Genomic DNA, 9,722 nt, shown 5'->3' on the forward strand with positions numbered 1-9,722 from the left:
GAAGTGGATCCCCTTCCACAGAGCCAAGTATGTTTATGGACTGTATGAAAGAGTGGGTTTACTTTCCAGGTCACGAAAGTGAAGCCATCCAACCAAATCTCTGGCTCCAATAGACTTGCATTCATAAAGTGTCAGCTTCTCTCCTTCCATATTATGACATTAGCTAAATTGATCACTTTTGGAAATAATTCCATTATGTAGGAGATATTACGCCTCAGGCAGACATATGTATCTCCAGTCATGTTACCTATTTGTGTAAATAGGCTCACTCCTGATTACAGAGTAACAAAGATGTTTATGGCCAAAAGGCTCAACTCAAGTTTTCATAAAGTTAGCCCAAAAGTCAGTGGGTGAAGTTACTGTGGCTATGTCACTTTGTTGCCATATTACCATCCCATGTTTCTACAGTAGCCCAGAATGGACAAAAGAAAAAAATTATTCTATAAAGCACCCTGTTTTTGTTTTTTCATTTGTAGCAGCCCCTGTAGATCTCACACAGGAGACAGGGAGGCATGGGCTCGGTTGGCTGAAATCTGCACCACTAAATCCAAACTTTGGTTCTTGTAACTGTCTCGGGACAACAGCTGAACAGATTTGGTCAGACCATAGAGGTGTTTTTCTTTTAAATGCCTTTTAAACTTATACAAACATGTACTGCACAGAAGTGATGGACAATCCTACATAAACACACACAGAAACAATAATTTTGTGTGACATGAAAACACTTCATATGCCACTCATACATAATGAACACATGAGTGCTCACAGGGAATTTTTCAGGTCTTGTGGCTGGATGATCACTGCAGGCTGGTGTAGTGTAAAACAGTGTATCTCCTCCCTCTGGAGGACAGGATGCCATGATCACTGCTTTCACCTTCCTCTCCATCTTCTTCATATTGATGTTTTCTTCCTCTAGTTGAACCCTTTTAAAAGTGACTGAAAGAAGATTTCTGTTGTTTTACAAATTTCAATTTCAATTTGATAGTTTTGGACATCATTCTTTGGACACAATAGCAATTTAACGGCTACATTACAAGGTCACAAAGATTCCATAAGAGACACTGCAAACACGAGCCTTCTGACAGCTTTGTGAGAACTTTTCCACATTTACAATAGTGATTTGTTTCAAACCTGTCTGATGTGGTTGCTTTGTCTCTGCACTTCAGTGCTGTGATGACCAAAACTAAAAAAACAAACAAAAAACTAAACCTGTAAATAAGCAGAATTTTATTTTAACCCTCCTTGTGTAAGATACAGTAGAAAGCCATCAAGTGAATTTTTAAGTGCTCATACGGTCAGAGATACTACAGTATGTGATAGAAGATAAAAAAAAAGCACATCAGTGTGTGGTTGTACCACCTAATGTGCACAGGTTTGCACATTTTCTCTCCTTTTGGTTTGACTTTAGTTTATTTCTCCTTGTTGGCTTTCAGCATGATTTGTCTTGTACAGGATACATTTATACTGAAACAATGTTAACTCGGGATAGCATATTCATGGCATTGGAAGGGATTTACCACATACAGTTGTGGTTTGAAGTTACCCTACACTCATCGTGGCCATGAATGTCATGGTCGTTTGGGGCTTTTAATGATTTCTTTTCCCCCAGGCTGCAATGATTGTTCATCATACATCGTTAATGACTTTAAAAAACAAGAATTGGGTGCACATGTTTGAATTTATTTGGATTTTCTCTAATCCACACAGGGTCAAAAGTAAGCATACATGCTCAGAGTTGATTTAAATTGGTTGGTTTTCTGACACGGGACGGCATTTAAGCATAAGTCAATAGGGTTGAGGTTTGGGCTCTTGACCGTTCTTTCCAGAAGCTTAACCTTTTAGCCTGTTAGAAACACTGTGAGGACTCTTTTGAGTTATTTTTGACCAGGATATGTCCGTCAATGCACATAATAAACAACAAGGACCACTTTTTTTGCATTTGTGCAATATTTCTAAAATTAGAAACATCCTTTCTCAGACTGATGCTGAAAAGCTAATTCATGCATTTATTACTTCTAGGCTGGACTATTGTAATTCATTATTATCAGGCTGTCCTAAAAGCTCCCTGAAAAGCCTTCAGCTGATCCAAAATGCTGCAGCTAGAGTACTGACAGGGACTAGAAAGAGAGAGCAGATTTCTCCCATATTGGCTTCTCTTCATTGGCTCCCTGTTAAATCTAGAATAGAATTTAAAATCCTTCTCCTCACCTACAAGGTCTTGAATAATCAGGCACCATCTTATCTCAAAGACCTCATAGTACCATATCACCCCAATAGAGCACTTCACTCTCAGACTGCTGGCTTACTTGTGGTTCCTAGGATACTTAAGAGTAGAATGGGAGGCAGAGCCTTCAGCTTTCAGGCCCCTCTTCTGTGGAACCAGCTCCCAGCTTGGATTCAGGAGACAGACACCCTCTCTATTTTTAAGATTAGGCTTAAAACTTTCCTTTATGATCAAGCTTATAGTTAGTGCTGGATCAGGTGACCCTGAACCCTCCCTTAGTTATGCTGCTATAGGCCTAGTCTGCTGGGCGGTTCCCATGATGCACCGGGTGTTACTTCTTCACTCACGTCTTTTCACTCTCTCTGTGTTTATACTCCACTCTGCATTTAATCAATAGTTATTAATCTCTGGCTCTCTTCCACAGCATGCCTTTTGTCCTGTCTCTCCCCCCTCACAGCAGATGACTGCCCCTCCCTGAGCCTGGATGTGCTGGAGGTTTCCTCCTGTTAAAAGGGAGTTTTTCCTTCCCACTCTTACCAAGTTGTTGCTCATAGGGGTCCTTTTGATTGTATGGTCTTTACCTTACAATACATCGTGCCTTGAACCGACTGTTTGTTGTAATTTGGAGCTACATAAATAAAATTTAATTGAATTGATTTGAGGTTAAGTTGAAGAATTTGGAAGTAATACTCTTTCTTCATTATTCCACTTTGTGCAATATACCAGTACCACTGGCAGCAGAACAGCCCGAGAGCATGATGTACCATGTACCATGAGCACTATGTACCATGCTCAACAGCTGGGTACAATGTTTGTCTTGTCCATGTGGACAGCTGCAACTTTCAGTCAGGCTTGAAAGCGTGGATTTGGAAGCAGTGTCTTCTTTCTTGGCCACCCTCTCACTCCATGGTGATGTAAACGAGCTTCACTGTGGACACCGACGCTGGTGTTCCAGCAGTTCCCCGGTCATGGCAGGCTTGAGCCTCGGTACTTTCTGGGTTATTCCTGTACATTCTACACAGTTTCTTCTCATGTGAGGGTGACAATTTGGGTCTTCTTCCAGACCTTGGCAAAGTGAAGACGCTTCGGCATGACTTGTACTTACATGCAGTTGTTTGAACTGATGATCTTGGAACCTGCATTTGTTTAGGAATGGCTCCCAAAAAAAAACCTTCCCTTCTTCTTAGATCTTCACTGAGTTCGTTGGACTCTGCCATTGTTCTGAGTGTTGGTGAGTCTAGTGAGTGCTGTCAAACAAGTCATTTTTATGCTGGCAAAGAGAAACTATAAGTTGTAGTCAATCATGATCACTAATGAGAAGCTAATAGGCCTTGCCATTGTAAACCCTTGTAAACTTCAGTGCCATGTTGTAATAGATTTAAGTAAATGTATGCATATGTTATAGCCTGTGTGTATACTTTGCCTTTGACCATTTAGATGAGAAAAAATCCAAAATAAATTTGAATTTGTGCACACAATTCTTGTTTACTAAAGTCATTAAAGATGTACCTTGTTCAATCATTTCATTCTGGAAAAAGAACTGTTGAATAAATCATTAAAAGCCCAAATTTACAATGACATTCATTCCTGTGATGAGTAAATATCTGACCACAACCGTAATAGAAGACCCTGTCATGAAGTCAAAGATGCAGTCAAGCTACAGTAGTTGTGCATTTAAGTTGTTCAACTGATCTCCCTTTACATTTGTTTGCTTTCGTATTCATTGGATAGGATTTGAGACAAGCCACACTGAGATTTAGATGGGTTAGTGACATTAATAAGAAAAACTTCTTTGGACTCTTTAAAGACAAAGGAGGGTGTCTCTTCAACTGGTATCGTAGCATTTTGGACACAAGGGTTCTAAATTTAGTTTTCAGTAGTATCCAATGATGGCTCTGAGAGAGAGAATTTAAAGCTCCCTGAACCAAATGGCATACAGGTCACTGTCACATCAGCTCCAGTACTGAAGTCTGGCCCACTGTGTCAGCATGTTTTACCAGGTTTAATCATCACTTTGTTTCACAGAAAGTCATAACTAGGCAAAATGTCAAGACGTTAAAATCTGCTTCATAGTTTATCAGTTTTCCCACATTACTGTAAGAGTTTCAGCTTCAGTTTGTAGTTTTGGATATAACTCCAAATTTTAATGAAAAGCAGTGAACTTCTATCGACCAAGGGCCTGGTCACATCTAGTACTTCACAAGTCATTGTGATAATGCACAGAGGTTAACTGTCAGTGAGCCACTGTCATTTCTGTGACAACAATCATGACTCTGAATCTGCTGTGTCTGAAAAAGCTTCTTCTGTGCCAGCCCCACAGTCTTTGTTTTTACCTATAAAAACTTGTAATTGAACCCCAACTATGATCCTTTTTGAAGTAGCTAAGTAGTTTTCGTGCCTGACCAAACAGTGAATGGAAACAGTGTAAAACAAACAGAAAAACATAGATAGCCAGTGAGCCTGTGTGGGATTTGAACTCCAGTCTCATCCCAAAAAAAGAAAAAAAAATCCTCATCCTCCTCATAAAGCAAACTTTCTGTGTGATTCATGAGTTTTTTCATTGTTTCGTGAATCTGAATGACTGAATGATGGTTTGAAGAGAGGTGTAAGCCATCCAGAATAACGCTTTAATTCTGGCACTTAACTTTAAAAAGGGAAACACAAACGCTCAGAAGCAGCTGGTGCCCAGACCTTTGACTGGTATGATGTCATTTTTGCTGGTGCAGCTTTCAATGGGTGACTTGACCCACTTTAAACAGTGACTTCATTCATCAACAGCACTTTACTTTTGGTGTCCCACTCAGACAAGTTACGTCCAATGGTGCATTCACACCATATGCAAAGTGAAATTACTTGTGAATTCAGTCACATTAGAAACTCACATATTCACCCCAGTAGCCAAGAGGATGAGGACAAGTGCAGATGATACGTGGACTCGAGTTACAGAAACATACTTTCAGAACTGACATAAAGCCCTCTGTGCCCTCGCCTTTATTTCCTGTCTTTATGTTAAAAAGTTAGCATCACCCAGCACAAATTCATGCCAATTTGCCTCATTATGAAGATTTTGTGTGTAATTGCACCTCATGAATACTTTGTTTAAAGATTGGTGTGAATGCGCCATAACAATAAAGCCCTGCTGACGTTGTCACGGCTATCTTAGGTTGGGCTGGTTAAAAGCATGCAACGTTTTGAAGGTGTTAACAAAGAGACACTTCCAGGTTGCATTATGGGAAACATAAAATACAGCAGTGTCTGATACTAAGGAGTAAATATCTGAATATCACACCCATATTATTTTGATTTTGACTATTCTGAATACGTCCGTGTGCAGTCGCCTTCACTGTAGGAGAGAAAAGGGTAGAAAAAAGCACATCAGATGTGTGTGGGGACTCTTCTCCTACAGTGAACACAACAGGAATGACTTTGGTCAAAGAGGCGAGCACTCAGTACTGATGTGAAGCTGCTGACTGCTTACATGTACTGGGAGGTTTTGACCAGGGTACTAAAGTGCCATAAGAAGACATTCCAGATTCATCCAGGTTTTATATTGAACTTCATGTCTCAGCAGCTGTTTCATCAGTGACAGAGGAAACATGTTTAGGGCCAAGCTGATTCTCTTGGAGCCACTTCATGTTGTTAAACTGTGATAATGTCATTTATACTACTATAACTGCTAATTATACTGACATGTATCTATTGACAACCTCTTATGTAACTGCCATTTATTTCTTCAACAATCTGGAAATCAGAGGTAGGATTCAGTGGATTCTACACACATTCTAAAATAATGATGATGTGTTGTTGATCAAAGTATTCTGTATTATTTTTCTTCTTTTGTAAAGCTGAGGTGTGTGCGTGTGTGTGGCGAAGGAGTGTAATTTTGTACAGGATTTTATTACCTCTGTGTTTAAATGATAATGACAGTGAGCCATATTCAGTGTAAAATACCCTTCTTATCAAGAGCAAAGGGCCATACCGCTGCAGAATGAATATGCTTTGGTTTTTTGGTTTTTGCATTTATTGAATCATTTCTTTTGTATTCCAGTAGCAAGCTTCCTCTCTGTTAGTCTGGGGAGAAGTGTTGAGTGGGAACAACATAACACAAATGTGAGCAGGAGAAACAGGGAGATATGCTTGTAGTAGATATTTAATGTTCTATTTTAAAGTTTAAAGTTTCTCAAATTAAAGTCTTGATAATAATATCAGACGAGGCACTGGCCTCTTGGTTGGACGTGCAGAAATAGCTGCCAGACCTTGAAACCAAGGTTGTCGAAAGTGAGAGATATGAAACATAAAAACAAAAAAACTATGGAAGATCCACGCTGTCGGGTTTGAATCAAATATCACACCCAGGTTTCTGATAGATTTTAAATGAACTCATAAAAGACCAAGAGAGCACTGAATGATGGATGCAGTCAGTGACAACTATTTTGTACATTTAATTTTAATACAAATTTGAAAATATCCATATTTTAATAACAGTTTTTAAGATTAAAGAGGTTTGATGTGTCTATGGTCTCTACTGAGAGATAGAGTCGCATGTCAGCATAGCAGTGGGATGAAATGTTTCTCTGCATAATGTGGCCAAGTAGCTTTAAATAGTTTCAAACTGAAATGGGAAGTGAAATGAAATTTGCAATTTCGGCTTTATGTGACTATTTTGTTTATATTCTTAATTGTGGATATTCATACATGACAACCTTTGATGTAACGATGCTGAAAATCTCTGCAACTCCAACCAATAGTGTGCTTGAGCTCGTTGATGCCCCCCCCCACCCCCTCAGGAAGAGATGGGAAAGAACAGGAAGTTTTCAAAATCAGGGTCTCCCAGACATGTTGATCTAACTGTGTTACTCAAACTGTGTGTGTGTGTGTGTTTGTGTGTGTGTGTGTGTGTGTTTGGATGTTTCATTTGTATATATATATATATATATATATATATATATATATAACCATGTGGATGATGCAGTGGATGCAAGGTCTATAAAGTGCTTCCTGGGTCCCTTGTTTTCTATGTCGGGCCTTCCTTCTGTACGGTCTGGTAGCCTCATAGAGTCATTCTGTAAATTAACTCTCCACTTACTCCTGCGACCGATTTCTTGTGTTTGTACAGAAAATGATGAGGGTGTTTCATAACGCATGCAGACACAATATTATTACTTATGAATCTATATCTAAGTTGAAAACATGTATTTGGTTTATTTATGCTCTTATTTATTGATTTTTCTAAACTATGAAATTCTGTTGAAGTGGTCTGTCATGCTCTTCTGATTTTATGTTGTATTGTAGAGAGATGATTATATGTCCATAACTATTGATGAGCCCATAATAAAATTAATTATCAACTCTTCCATGACTGATCTCTATTTACAGTAAATCACATATGAGACTATCTTTAATCTCTGTGGTATATACACCTCCACAGATTAAGCACCTAGTTCACATACGCACAGGGTGTGTGACCAAAACAACAACAACTTGGAGAAAGACAGTTAACATGCTATATCCAGTGTCTGACACATTCATAAGTTCCTGAACATGGTTACAAGTCCCTGCACTGCAGCTTTTAACAACACATTACCAGTAATGTTCACATATTTCTGTTCAAAAATTCTACGTACAGACTGTATGGAAAAACATACTTTATAATTGAATGACATGACGAGGTGTCGGGGAGGATGCTGGACTCAACCTAAAAGTATAGGGGGCCCAGTCCATGAGACCTTCATCTCTCACCTCCAGCAGAACTTCTACAAAATTCTGAGGGAGGCTGAGGATATTGAGTCTGGATGGACCATGTTCCGCACCTCCATTGTTGAGGCTGCTGCACAAAGCTGTGGTTGCAAGGTGGTTGGTGCCTGTTGTGGTGGTAATCTCTGAACCAGATGGTGGATACCAAAGGTGAAGGGAGCCAACAAGCTGAAGAAGGAGCCCTATCAGGGTTGTTTGTCTGTGGGACTTTGCACTGTAAACCCAGATTTTGATTCCACTTAAAAATATTGAGTTCATATTACTTAAACATGCCTAGAATGTGAACATTACTGGTTAATGCTGAGTAGACTGTACTTTTTGATGGTCTATCTTATTATAATCATGTGTTTGAGTTCAAACAACTTAATATCATCAAGTTTTGCACCTGCTAAAAATCTAGTTTATACCAGTTTTACCAGACTGCATTAATGCGCAGCTGCATGGTGGCATGATGGTTAGCTTTGCTAACTCACAGCTAGAATGCCATCTAGAAGGTCTGGGATCAATTCCGGCTTGGCCCAGGCCTCTCGCTGTTCGGAGTAGTAGACATTTGGTGTTTTTGTTCACAACGTTCTCTCGTATAGTTTTTTATTGTTCCATGGACAAATGTTATTTGTAAATGTTACTGTACCAGCATTCAGCAGGGCTGAGTTTTATCATGTTTATTTACCAAATTTAAACAGACACAGTTCAACACTGTAAAAAATATTTGTGTTACTGGGCAGCATGGTGGCGTGGTAGTTAGCACTGCTGCCTCACAGCTAGAATAGCTATCTGATAGTCTGGGTTCAGTTCCACCTTAGCCCGGGACTCTTGCTGTGTGGAGTTTGTATGTTCTCCCTGTGTCAGTGTGGGTTTCCTCACACAATCTGAAGACATGCAGTTACTGGGGTTTGGTTAATTGGTCTCTCTAAATTGCTCACAGGTGCGAATGGTTGTCTGTGTCAGCCCTGCAACAGGCTGGTGACCTGTACGGGGTGTACCCTGCATCTTACTGCCTTGTCAGCTGGGATAGGCTCCAGCCCCCACCACCCCCACACAACCATGAAAAGGATAGGGGGGATTGATTGATCCAAAGACATTTTATTTTTTCATGAACTATAAAAGATAAGTTTGGTCAATTAGAAAAGGGAATTTAGTTCAACTGGAAATGGAGAAGTGCTTACTTAACAGGCTGAGTTAAATGAACTGTTTCATTACTTTAAAAATTTAAGGCAACGAGTTACCTTGGTTTTTTTAAGTAGATTCAACTTATCCGGGTTTACAGTGTGGAGGCTGCTGATGGGTATCGACAGGCCAAGCAGAACCCAGCTTTGATAGTAGCTAAAGCAAAGGCTCGAGTGTAGGGGGAGTCTGGGGAGGGTATGGAAAAAGACTGCCTTGAAGTGATTCTGGAAAAGCATCAGACAATTCAGGAGAGGAAATCAGTGTGGGTGGAGCACTGGTTACTTCAACTGAGGATATAGTCAGGCGGTGGAAAGAATATGGTTGGATGAGATTTGACCTGAGTTTCTGAAGGCTCTGGATGTTACGGGGCTATCTTGGTTGACACACCTCTGCAACATTACTTGCAGATCTGGAGCGGTGCCTCTGGATTGGCAGACTGAGGTGGAGGTTCCCATCTTCAAGAAGGGGGACCAAAGAGTGTGATCACACTCAAGGTCTATGCCAAGGTGCTGGAAAGGATATTTTGACCATTAGTCAAACCTCAAATTCAAGAGGAATAATGCGGTTTTTGAGGATA

The sequence above is a fragment of the Archocentrus centrarchus genome, unplaced genomic scaffold (assembly GCF_007364275.1).
Source record: "Archocentrus centrarchus isolate MPI-CPG fArcCen1 unplaced genomic scaffold, fArcCen1 scaffold_54_ctg1, whole genome shotgun sequence".
NCBI classification, from domain to species: Eukaryota; Metazoa; Chordata; class Actinopteri; order Cichliformes; family Cichlidae; genus Archocentrus; species Archocentrus centrarchus.